General features: G+C 40.8%; 2 non-coding genes across 2 annotated transcripts; one reads left to right on the top strand and one right to left on the bottom strand.

Moving 5' to 3' along the window:
• The first annotated feature begins 2,063 nt into the window (after positions 1-2,063).
• On the top strand, positions 2,064-2,182 carry LOC124166147. Its single transcript, XR_006866417.1, has one exon. It is a non-coding gene; the product is annotated as a 5S ribosomal RNA (ribosomal RNA).
• Positions 2,183-2,922: 740 nt separating this feature from the next.
• LOC124166137 lies at positions 2,923-3,041 on the bottom strand. Its single transcript, XR_006866409.1, has one exon. It is a non-coding gene; the product is annotated as a 5S ribosomal RNA (ribosomal RNA).
• Positions 3,042-12,657: the final 9,616 nt, after the last annotated feature.

Genomic DNA, 12,657 nt, shown 5'->3' with positions numbered 1-12,657 from the left:
TTAGTTCTAGCCTCTACCAAAACCGTATACTCCTACCTTTGGACATCACAGTTATCGCTTTCATATATTATTTACAACTCCATTTGCTGACGTCGACAAACTGGAAGCTTGGATACATGCTGCTGTGGGTGCTGTGACAGAACACATACTACTTAACACCTAGAGGGAACTGGAATGCCGCTTCGACATTCTCCGAGCACACGTTGAAGTTTACTAACGTAAATGGTCTTAGAAAAAACTAGTGACCTTGACCTATGTTATAGCATTAAATTTAAATTATTATATCGAACGGTTATTTTGTTATAAATTTTTATAGTAAGGGAAAGACTTTATGCTCACCCTTTATGTCGTTATTATCGCTAAATTTTATTACATTTTCATTAAAATTCTTGAATAAAGAAAACTTTTCGAAGAGCCGCAGGTGTAATTTTAAGTAACAGATATGAGAGACATGAAGTACACATTCAAGGTATATCATAAAATAAGAGGTCAATAACAAAACACTTCCTATTGAGTATATATATATATATATATAAGTCGTCAGTCTTTGCGATTCGCCCTCATCGCACCCTCCACTCAACCTCCTGGCTTAACTTTCCCCCTTTATCTCATGTCCTCCCCCCTCTTTCGTCTTACATCTGCGACTTCATGAATTTTGCAGCTCTCCTCCCTCGGTTATCTTAAACTCTTTCTCCTCTCTCTCTCTGTCCATTCCATCTCCCCTTCTTCCCGTATCTCGAGGCCGCGTGCCTTTCCTCATTCCATCCACGCTTTTTCCCGCTCCCATTCCTCCTAGCGGGGAAATAAAGAAGGGCGCATGCACTTACAGCTGTTGCCCACTTCCCTAATCCGCCCTGTCCCACCCTCATCCCCACCATCTCCTCTTTCCTTTCCGTTTCTCCTCACAAATCTCACTCTCTCACTCACTCGCGCGTCTTCCCCGCCCTACACCGACCGAAAAAAATCGTTCTTGCTTTTATATCTCTCCTCGAGCCATCGCCTCTCCTTATATTTTCTTTTAACCTCCACTTATTCGCCACAGTGCTGGATTCTCGAGTGTTTCCGTGCAATTTCTCAGGGTCATGTGAGATCTTCTTCATTCTCAGTCGCACGAATATTATAAAAGAGCATCCTCAAGTCGGCCTATAAGGGCCGGTTTTATTATGTCTAGTTAGCGTTAACCGAAACATCATACGATCGTTATATTAACTTGAAGGTATTTTAAATAAATTAGTGAAAAGTAGTTCAGGATAACGGTTAGTTTAACAGGTGACTTCAAGTGGAAGGTATCGTTAACTCTGATTTTCACGCTCCGAAAAAACTTAACTAGACATATTAAAACCCGCCCTAAATGTGTTTTAACCTACGGTGCATTCAAATAAGTTTACCAAAGTCGCAACTCGTGTCGCTGAAGGACAAAGTGATCTGAGTGTCAGGGGGAAATAAGGTACCATTAGGGGTGTTAACCGAAATTTACATGCATGATAATGGATCATCAAATTCATAACTTGTTAATGGTAGTCCTCGCAATTACCAACATTATATTTAGTGCTATCCCAGAGAATAGACTGGGTGAAGAATTCTCGGGATCGCCACCAGGTCAGGAACTGCATTACTGCCGACGTTTCAATGTCCGACTCGGCCATCGTCCTCAGGGCTGTGTGTCGTGTGAGAATTTTCCTTATATACAGTCACTCTAGCGGTCAGGTGACAACAGCCAATCAGCAGTCACCTGACCATCATAGTGACTTATATAAGCAAGGAAAATTCTCACTCGACACTCACAGCCCTGAGGACGATTGCCGAGTCGGACATCGGAACTTCGGCAATAATGCAGCTCCCGACCCGGTGGCAATCACGAGAACTCTTTACACAAACTTTCTACTTCAAAATATGGGGAAAATAAGTGGATATCATTGTAATCATCATCGCGCCGCGGATTTTTTTGAAATGAGATGAAAATGCGACCTAAGTGGCAACAGATATCAGTCTTCTGTGTGACGGCATTGGGCCTCCTCTATGCCGTCCTCTTGATAAGATTCTTCCGAAGCAGAAGAATCTTTGCCAACGGCCACACCACGTTGAAAACACCGGTTCTCGTCCGATCACCGAAGTTAAGCAAAGTCGGGCCCGGATAGTACTTGGATGGGTGACCGCCTGGGAACACCGGGTGCTGTTGGTTCAACTTTTTTTCATTCGAAAATGAATTCCGCATTTACATTGTACTTTTTTCCATTCCAGTTTGGTATGGAAACGATGTAGTTATTTTTGGGTATTTAAATAATTTATTTTTATCTATGAAGTAATGTAAATACAATTTCATAGACGCATACGAATCATTTTACTATTAATTCCTGCAAAAATCAATCACACGAGTAGTTATACATGAGTTAAGTCGAACCCTAGGGAATCATATTCTTCCAAAATTGATACGAACGGATAATATTGGACGACTTCGGCTTAAAGAAAAAACCACCGGATAGAAAACCTCGCATTATATTCCCATCTCGCAATGTATTAAAGACACCGTGGGTACCACAGATGGACGTTATATCCTAAAGACGGATCGGTGTATCTGCGCTGTCCTTCACTCAACATCGAAGAAGGGATCGTGATTGTACCAATAAACCTACGCCACAGGGATTTTGAGGACGTGTCCTCAGAATGGGAAGGTAACAATTTAGCCACCGAAACTACCCAAGCTCGAGTAGACGACTGAGCAAGAGGACTGCATAGAGAATGGCCCCAATTCCATCCCATAATAGGCTGCTTTCTGTTGTCACTTCGGTCGCATTTTCATCGGTTTTCAAAAATAAATTATTTTAATACCCTAAAATACCTACATCGTTTCCATACCAAACTGGAATGGAAATAAGTTGAATGTAAATATGAAAATCATTTTCGAAAGAAAATAAAAAGTTTAACCAACAGCACCCGGTGTTCCCAGGCGGTCACCCATCCAAGTACTATCCGGGCCCGACTTTGCTTAACTTCGGTGAACGGACGAGAACCGGTGTTTTCAAAGTGGTATGGCCGTTGGCAAAGATACATCTGCTTCGGAAGAACCTTATCAAGAGGACGGCATAGAGGAGGCCCAATGCCGTCCCACAGAAGGCTGATATCTGTCGCCACTTAGGTCGCATTTTCATCTGTTTTCAAAAAAATCCGCGGCGCGATGATGATTACAATGATATCCACTTATTTTCCCCATATTTTGAAGTAGAAAGTTTGTGTAAAGAGTTCTCGGGATTGCCACCGGGTCGGGAACTGCATTACTGCCAAAGTTCCGATGTCCGACACGGCAATCGTCCTCAGGGCTGTGAGTGTCGAGTGAGAATTTTCCTTGCTTATATAAGTCACTATGATGGTGAGGTGACTGCTGATTGGCTGTTGTCACCTGACCACCAGAGTGACTGTATACAGTAGAATCCGGTTAATTGGGACATGTTGGGACTTGCGCACTATGCCCCAATTAAGCGGCTGCCCCAATTAGGCGAACTATCTTGTATATTGGCATAAACAAACGTTGAAATGATGGAAAGAAGACTAAAGAATGTTTATGATGCAAAATAAGTTTATTAAACTATTAATTTGATTAATAAATCTGCGATTTGAGTTAATTTATCATCATTTTTAAGAATTATAACAATTTAGTTAAAAATATTTTTCATGACCTCCGGCGACGCTGAATGAATGTCTTTTACTAAGTCCTATTGAAGAAAAGTCCTATCCTCTTGCAGATGTATAGCAACAAGAGCTTTCAAAATAGGGCAAGAATAGGAACATTTGTGAAAAATAAGAGTAAATCAATGAGGAAAATATAAAAAAATAGTATTCTGAAAACAAAAAATTTTACTTTCGTCGCGAGTATAGAGTCTATGTCGCCGAGTCATGGCCCAATAAAGCGGCATGCTGTCCCAATTGAGTCGAGAATACTCTGGGATATTCCTCTATTGGGTTCTGTTCTTCAAGATAGGCCCCAATTAAGCGGCTGCCCCAAGTAATCGGTGGACCCATTAAACGGAATCTACTGTATAAGGAAAATTCTCACACGACACTCACAGCCCGTCGGCAGGAATGCCGTTACTGCCCGGGTACGATCCCGAGAATTCTTCACTCACAATCAGTCTATTCTCCGGGATAGCACTAAATATAATGTTTGTAATTGCGAGGAATACCATTAACAAGTTATGATTTTGATATATCACATCATCATGCATATAAATTTCGGTTAACACCCCTAATTGTACGGCTTTTAGTGTGCTTTGGGAGACAAGGATGCGTAACGTTTCTTAAGATTGTTACGGAAGCTTTGTTATGAGTCGAGGCGAATACTTAACTGCGTCTTTCTGTTGATACAAAGAGAAAAAAGACTTTCTTTTGTTTGTATCTTACTACCCCTAGTATTGCTATCTTCTGTTCTAGTAACTCCATTTACAGTGACATGTCTATTTTGCCTTGTTCACTCCTAATAGTGATTTGTTTTCCAATCAGTTTTGTGCGACCGGAAAGAGATAACGTTCGCTGTTATTGTAGTCGCGAATTGCTTTATCCAGTCTCAGTAATTCGTTTATTCTTAACTGCGTTGGTGATTTAGTTTAAGGGGGAGAAGCGAAGGGTTGAATTAAACCGTTTACTGTTGTTTTATCGGTGCGGAAATTGGGAGTTCAAAGGAGGTCTTCGTTGGTGTGGGTACATTTACATAAATCAGTCTTCATTAGTCTGTGGTGACATTTGGGCTCAACGCACTCGTGTACTCAGCTTTGATATCCTTAAGTGATTAATTAATTAAGTTTATGCTGGAACCCTTGGGCTTTCTTCACGTTCCATTTATTCAAGCGAAGTGTGGAAATAATGGGAAACCGTAATTGAGGGATACACTAAGACATACTAAATAATTTTCTCGCCCCTGGATATACCTCTTGCTTAAATTACCGTGATAATGCCACGCGTCAACGCTGTCTCTCTGCTGCATTTGTCGGCTTAATTATTTTGTGTCAGGTGATATTTATGATTTTATTTTGTTCTGTAACGTATTCACAGTAATTAATCTCCCATTTTTACTTGATACTTAACATTTGGCTTGTTAATTTTTTTTAAACGTTGAATATTCTGTTAATGTGGCTTAGAACCTCGGTCGCTACACTACGAAACTTCGGCCCAGTTGTGCTCTCCTCTTTAACAATTTTGTAATTGATATATCATCAGATCGGTGTGGTATATTATATTCTGGTATGAGGTTCCAACGTAATTCATGATGACAATGACATTGAGGGTTCTGTCTTTTTTGTATTGATGATTTGACGCTGCTGTGTATTTTGTTATGAGTTAGCGATCATCATAGGGTTCGAGATAGGAATTTCTCTTTATTCTCATATTTAGTTTATATGCTGAGACGAAGATGCTTGACAACCATTGTAAGAAGTGGATGGAGGCTAACCATGCATCAAGCGATTACATTAGGATAATGAAGCATGAACAGTTAAGTTAGACGCAAGATAAACTGATCAATTACCAATTAATATTTCATTTCTATGCCTATTCAAAACTGAATGTAACCTGAAATAACTGTTGATACTGGTCGTAATGTGTAGTATAATATCACCTATTTTAATTGCGCGCTTTGGGTTGTGAATAGGGAGTATTATCGAAAATGATTGAATGCGTTATTGCTATTATATATTAAATTCTTCTTTTTAATAAAACGTGGTTTTTATGAAAATGTTATTTTTGTATTTTAATATTTTTTAGTCTTTATATAATCGCTTTTTAAATGTTATTTTATGTACGTTACTGAAATATTCATCCTATGTGTTTACGGTGAATACTTATCGTTGATTGTATCGCTTCGTGGGCGTCTTTTTAAAGGAATCTCGTTTTCCCGGCATGTTTTGTACGGATAATGAAGGATGAAAAATTTGGAGGAAGATAATTCCCTTTTAGATTGTAGAATGAAATTTGGAATGACCCGAATTGCATTCAGAGCGCGTGAGACATATTCATTTGATGCACTTATATCCTGAAATAGTTCTGCTTATATGAGTTTCCTTTATTAACACGTTTCGTGACGAGGTGATTCTTTTTTGTTAATGTAGGTGTCATTTATTCCATATAGTTTGTATATGCTTCAAACTGTAATACGTGCGAAATGCCCTTTGAAAAAAAGAAAACCGAGTGCGAGGGAATATTGCACGGTTATAACCTCGTGCTCTAAGTGTTCAAGGCAAACCTGCCTCGCAGGTACTACTACCCCTATTCATAAAACTTCATTGTGACGCGTCCCCGGGTGGAGATGGCTTCGCCGGGTGGAAGATGCCGCTGCCTCTGCCGGGGAAAAATAAATTTGAGCGCGTTTTCATATTCGCTCATTTGACACACACACGCTCGCTCCCGTCAACATCGTCGCTCTCTCTTAATCTCACATTTTCATCTCCCGTAAGCTCTCGCTCGCGGAGCTGAGCGTGTGTGCGAGTGAGTGTATATATTCGGGACCGGGGACAAAAATCTCCTCCGCCAAAACCGTCCACTTTTAGTTTTCGCTTTGATCCTCGCCTCGCCGCATATAGCCACTTTTTGACCTCTCCCTCCTGGAACCTAGCTGGGGAGGCTAGCGCGATGTCCAAGCCCGCTCCTTCCGAACCATCGCACCGTGCTCCGTCCACTGCCTCTTCGATCCTACCTCCCCCATCGACCATCCAAGCTTTCATCCTCTTATGCCATACCCTTCATCCCCGTAGGAAGTCATTACACCACTCCTTTTCCTCAGGAAGGTATTTCTCTGAAGGAGTGGCGTTTTAACTATTGGGTTAATCAGGGGATAGATCCCACTCCCCAAATCCTCAGACAAACAAAAAAAATATTTAAAGCTATTGTCTAGTTTTGACATATTGTAGCTGTATCTGCTTTAATTTAAATATTAAGCGGCAAAATGATGTAGAATGTATTTATAGTAATATCTTTTTTAAAAAATTTTCCCGGATCCCCCGTCGCCTGGGGGAAGGGGTCGCCTTCACAGGCTCCCTCATTCCCCCAAAGCATATTCCTAGTTACGCCACTGCTCTGAAACATTTCGGATTGGAGCTATACGAGAAAATCATTAATTTGCCTTCAAAAATAATTATGCAAGCATCATTTTTTCCACGTGTTTTATTTTTTCATAAGTATTTTTATCCCGTTCGTGTCGATTAGGTTGAAATTACTCTGTAGTGAATTGGTTATATTAAGAGTGATATTGCATCGTGAATTAGGGCTTGTTTAACGAACCTTGTTTTCTTCAAATGTGTTCAAATGCTTATGAACATGTCAATATACTTTTTTAAATAAAGTTGATTTTTATCATTAAAATTAAACATCCGTATGAAAGTGGATTGGCGGAGAAATTCTCCAAGCTTCGGAAGTGAGCGTTTGTGCCCCGGTTACTGCCAGCTGAGCGGATTCGTATTGTTTGGCTCCTAGATGAGTGGATTTGATTCGGTGGGCGATTGTTGAGCGTTTGTGCAGTGGAGGTATTTTAAAGGCGTATAGTGAGATAATATTTTTATCGTAGTATTACTCTCATCATCTTTACAAGGAAGATATCGCCTTGAAGAGCTTTCTCACTCATTGAAGCTCTTAAGCAAAGCTCTCGAGCTTATGCGCTCTCCAAACTCTTAGGTATTTTCCAAAATGAATTGATTTCGATAAAATGAGTATATTTAATCATAGGAAAACTATGACAGCCTGGGAAATGGTGTATCAGTTCGCACATGTGATGGAAAAGCGCAAATCAGCAAAACGGCTTTAATTAGATCTATCAGGTATGTTTCCGATCACCAATATGGGAGGAAAAATGGTCGGGAATCGTTGCTTTCTATGAGTATATTTTTGCTGTGGTCCGCTCCATGTCGCAGTAAACTCTTGGGCTTCAACTGCTGGATTTCCCAGATCTTCTTCGATCCTCAAACCGCCACCTTTTACCATCCAGGTTTTTTTCATCCTCTTAGGCCACATCCCGCTTTCCCCTCGGGGGCCTCGTGTGGCCATCCCCTCCGCCATTCTCTGCGACGAAAAATAAGAAATTGAAAAAAAATGGGCCCGAGACAAATCCTCTCCCCTCCTTTCTCCTGGTCACCTCGTTTACCCCTCCCCCTTCTGGGATGACCTCCTACCCCATCCCCCCGGCTCGGTCTCTCTCTCTCTCCGCGCTCATCATCCACTCTGTCGGGGCCAGCTCGCCTCTTTATATTCCCATTTTGTTGTCCATCCCCCCTTTCACCTCGGCTGTTTTTCCCCTCTCTCTCAGGGTATACCTTCTATATTTCGCCTCCGCTGCTTTCTTCTCCCTGCGCGAGGTGTAGCGAGGGCGTCCGGCTGCTGTCCTCTGTTTTCATCACTCTACTCCGATGCGAGCTCACGCGAAATTCTCGCGAGGTGAAGTGTGTCGAAGGCTATTTTATCCGCGGGATTTTTTAAAAGAAAATTATTATTTATTATTCGCACAGGCCCTGTATCCTTTCGCTGGTCTTTCGTGGTGTTCTTGTTTGTTCTTGTTTTATACCGTGTTTTCTGTCGTTGGCCCTTTCGACCTCGTCGGCGTCACCTCGCGGGGTGTTGGGTCATTTAAATTGCCGATTTTCCGTGCTTGGTAGCGTGAGGAAAATAAATCTTTTCCCTGCCGCCATCTTGTCATTTTAAATGTATTACTTTTGCAACGATTGCTCCGTGGTATGTGATCATCTCGTCTTTAATAATTTTATTGGTGTACATCGTTATTTTGACCTTATGATTGAATTATAGAGGAGAGGCTTAATAATTGTGCTGTATTGTGATGGGAAAGCAAAAAATAATGGTACTTACGTATGCTAAGGGTTAAATGAAAGGATTTTTTACACCCATCAGCTGGCTATGCGTAGTCGTTTCAAACTTTTTTAAGCTACCTACATTTAGTTAGGAATCTTGGAAATCTCAGTCCCAACTTTATAATTTTTATGTGTTAAAAACTGGTTTCAGCATCATTTTAGTGTACTGAGAAATATACTTTTTTTCCAGCAATCCTCCTCACGAAAAAAAAAACACTTTCAAGGCCGTTAGGGCGGTAAAAAGTAGTTGCACCTATCTATTTGGTTAATGTTTTTTAAATGCTTAAAAAATGTGATCATTACTGTGATGCATACGACTTATTTGGTTTCTAGTTTTTGTCTAAATATTTTAATAAGCTGCTCTTAACTTTGACTACGCTTAAAGGACTTGATAGTGGTTTGGAATGAAAGTTTATATCTTGATGTTTATCCGTGAGAGAAGTTTTTAGAAAACCAATTATAACCACAAGATTAAGAATAGACGTTTAAAGGTGAATAATAAGTACTCCAAAGTGATTTATTAATTAGGGGAATTAAAATAGCATAATTTACTTATAATCGTGTACGTATTACATAATTTTCATCTTTCGAGGATATATTTCGCATCATTGTTAAGTGAGAGTCGAATTTAAATCATCCCAGTTAACCTTTTGCATACTAATATAATGGTCTGAAATCATTTTAAAAGGTCAGTGCCATGAATTTCATACGACTGCAGGTCATTTGGTAATACGAGCGATTTGAATACCTCAGCCTTTGACGCAGGTATTGTAATTATTGTGTATGCGCAAATATTATTTTCGGTTCAAGCTTTCTTATTGTGAATTTAAGCATACCGGGACTAGCCACGGTGATAACTTTTACGGGAGTCACCCGCAATGCACAATTGTGCGAAAAATCCACAGAGAAAAAATCATTCGCCTTGACCGGGATTCGAACCCGGATCCCTCGATTTCCGGCCGAGTGCTTTAGCCAGTTAAGCTACCGAGGCGTCATTCTTCCCTGTGGAAATTTGTGGACTATACCGGACAAGGTGGTATGGACTGCTGAGCATATTATGCGACGAGCAGTCCAAATCGTGCGCACGGCGCCACAGCCGGAGAGTAAAGTCCGAACTTTGAACACATATAGGTGTTCTCTCTTTGACGAATTTAAGCATACCGGGACTAGCCACGGTGATAACTTTTACGGGAGTCACCCGCAATGCACAATTGTGCGAAAAATCCACAGAGAAAAAATCATTCGCCTTGACCGGGATTCGAACCCGGATCCCTCGATTTCTTATTGTGACCTGTGTGCGTATCTGCAAACTAATATTGGAAGAAATTGTGTGAAAATTGAACGCTTTTATATGATTTCAAAGTGTAAAAGCCGAAAAATGGTTTCGGCACTGAAGTTCATGCACGACAGTGTTGAATTTTCCCTATTCACAACGGAGTCTTCTCAGATGGATGACTACTACGTTCTCGCTCTCTTTTTGACGACGCGCTAGAGAGTTTCATCAACTCTGATGCCAGGAGGCCCCGTGCCGAAGAGAAATTTTCCGAGTAAAATGGCCAGGTTATCGACCACCCGGGCTTGACTGATGGCAGAGATGAGGTATTACTTGCCGTCTTAGGGCCATTGAAATGTGCTGGGTCTCCTGGAAGGTTGAAGGCGTCGAAAACTTTAAAACACTGGTCGTTTTGAAGGGGAGGCCGCCTTAAAGTGCGAAGGTACCATACAAATTGTGCGTTTATACGCTCTCTTAAATTCGCGTTTACGCTAGTGTTTGATTTTCAGTTAAAATTTGGGTTTTGCTAAAAAGCTTATAGTATTTTGGGTAAATTGATCGTAGTGGCTGACATCACTTGTTACCTTATCCGAAGAAAGGCTATTTTTCGGATAAAGATCCTCATTAGGACACGTATGTACGACAATTTTGCTCTAGCAATGAATTTTCATGTCAGTATGCATTTCATTTTCGTATTAGAATTGCAGTGCTGTTACTGGGTGTAAGTAAACTTATCCACACTAATAAATTTTTGTTTGATGGATGTGTATTTAAATTTATTTTCTTTGTGGCACTTGATTGTAACATAAAAAATGCTTCTTGTTTGGGTTAAATGATCCATTGAGGGAGCCTCTTTATCCACATGATTAATGACCACCTCAAATTTATTTACTACCTCATAATTGGAATAATTTAACGTGAAGCCTGTGAACATTATCCGATGTCACTAGTTTCATATAATGCGTGTGATTTGGCCACATCATAGCCTCAGGTACCAAGAATATTGCAACTTTTCGCTGCCAAGGTAAGGTAAATGATGTACTCGGCTTATTACCTTGCAGTAAAATACTAAGTTACCAAAGAGGTCCATATTTTATGTTTCCATGTGCGATAAACCTTAAAATAAGATTAAATTTGAGTATAAACACTGAAAAATACAATCTGAATCATTTAATTTGTGTACCGTCTTAAGGAATAATAATGTAATTTAGGACCGTCTTGTTACCTCCGTAGTACCTAGAATGAGGGTTACAGAATTTGTATACCTGCTTTGTCTTTGATGCCGACATGTTCTGCTTCAATGAGTGTTTAAGTTATAGCGTGCTATAAGTTTAATGACGATATTGGCTACATCTCCTTCAGCCTGACTTCACTCTTTCACCGCGCCCTTTCTTCTCTTTTTTAATCGTCGCTTAGCCATAATCCGACAAGTTTCCTGTCCCTCCGTGATTTCCTGTCGTTATTTCTGGAAGCGATATCCAGCGTCGTTCAGATACGTATCGGACTTTGACGGCGAGCGTGAATGCTTTGAGGGATACACCCTCGACTCCCGTTGTAATGACATGGAATGGCGTCAGGAATGAAGGGGGCGCTACCCTCACGTATACCCCACGCCTCCATTTTTCGTACGCGACGGAAAGTAATTGAACGGCGAGGCGTTCAGAAGGCGGGTTTCGCGTGTGTTCGGGGTTGTTTATAACGCCGTCTGCATGACTGCTGTCTCACGATAAGCTCCCACGCTGCCGCGATGGGTTCGGCTTTGCTCCCTATCTTTTTTACTCTTCCCGCCTCCGGCATACATCCGGGCGCCCATGTAAAAAAATATCAATATGCCATCCTTTTATGCCTCCGTTTTCTCCCCTATCCCCGTTGGATTTTCATCTTACACCCTCCCGTTATCGCAAGATCCCACTTAGTCCCTGTTCCAAAGCCTTCTTGAGGCGGGGCGGTCCTTTTCTTGCCCTATCCCTTGCGTTTTCCTTGGCGTTGTGGCTACTCGGTGCGAAGTTGTTTTGTCGTGATCTCTATATAACTCTTCATCTCATTGTTTATTATCGTTTACCTATATTGTTGCGTTTCCGAAAAGAGATTGGTCCACACCATTTTATAGATTGTTATTGGTGGTAAATGATCGCTATGAAAAGTGATACAACTTACACTTTAAATTTTTAAATCACTTACATGCAGGCCTCCACCCTTGTAGCAGCTCTTGGGTTTATGCGAATATAATATCGTGGTTCACCTACTAAATAAGTTGTTGAATTGAAGAGGTGATAGGAATTGTTATCAATACGTAACATATTCCAATGATAAGTCTGCCAGATGTGAATTTTAATCCAATAATCCCTAAATTCTAAATGATGTTGTCACTATCTATATTGGCAAGTGTTTTCTCTTTTGTTTTCTGTATTTCCTGGGTCACGTGGTGAATTTTCTGTTGATGATGAGATTGCATCCTTCGATTTGAAATGAATATGGCTGCGGATTTCACCCCGGATAAGCACCGAGTTTTCTCTCGAAGGTGAGCGTTTTCCGAGCAAGGAGCTA

Source organism: Ischnura elegans, chromosome 9 (genome assembly GCF_921293095.1).
Source record: "Ischnura elegans chromosome 9, ioIscEleg1.1, whole genome shotgun sequence".
Lineage (NCBI taxonomy): Eukaryota > Metazoa > Arthropoda > Insecta > Odonata > Coenagrionidae > Ischnura > Ischnura elegans.
The sequence above is the reverse complement of the archived record's forward strand: the minus strand, read 5'-3'. Positions and strand labels throughout refer to the sequence as shown.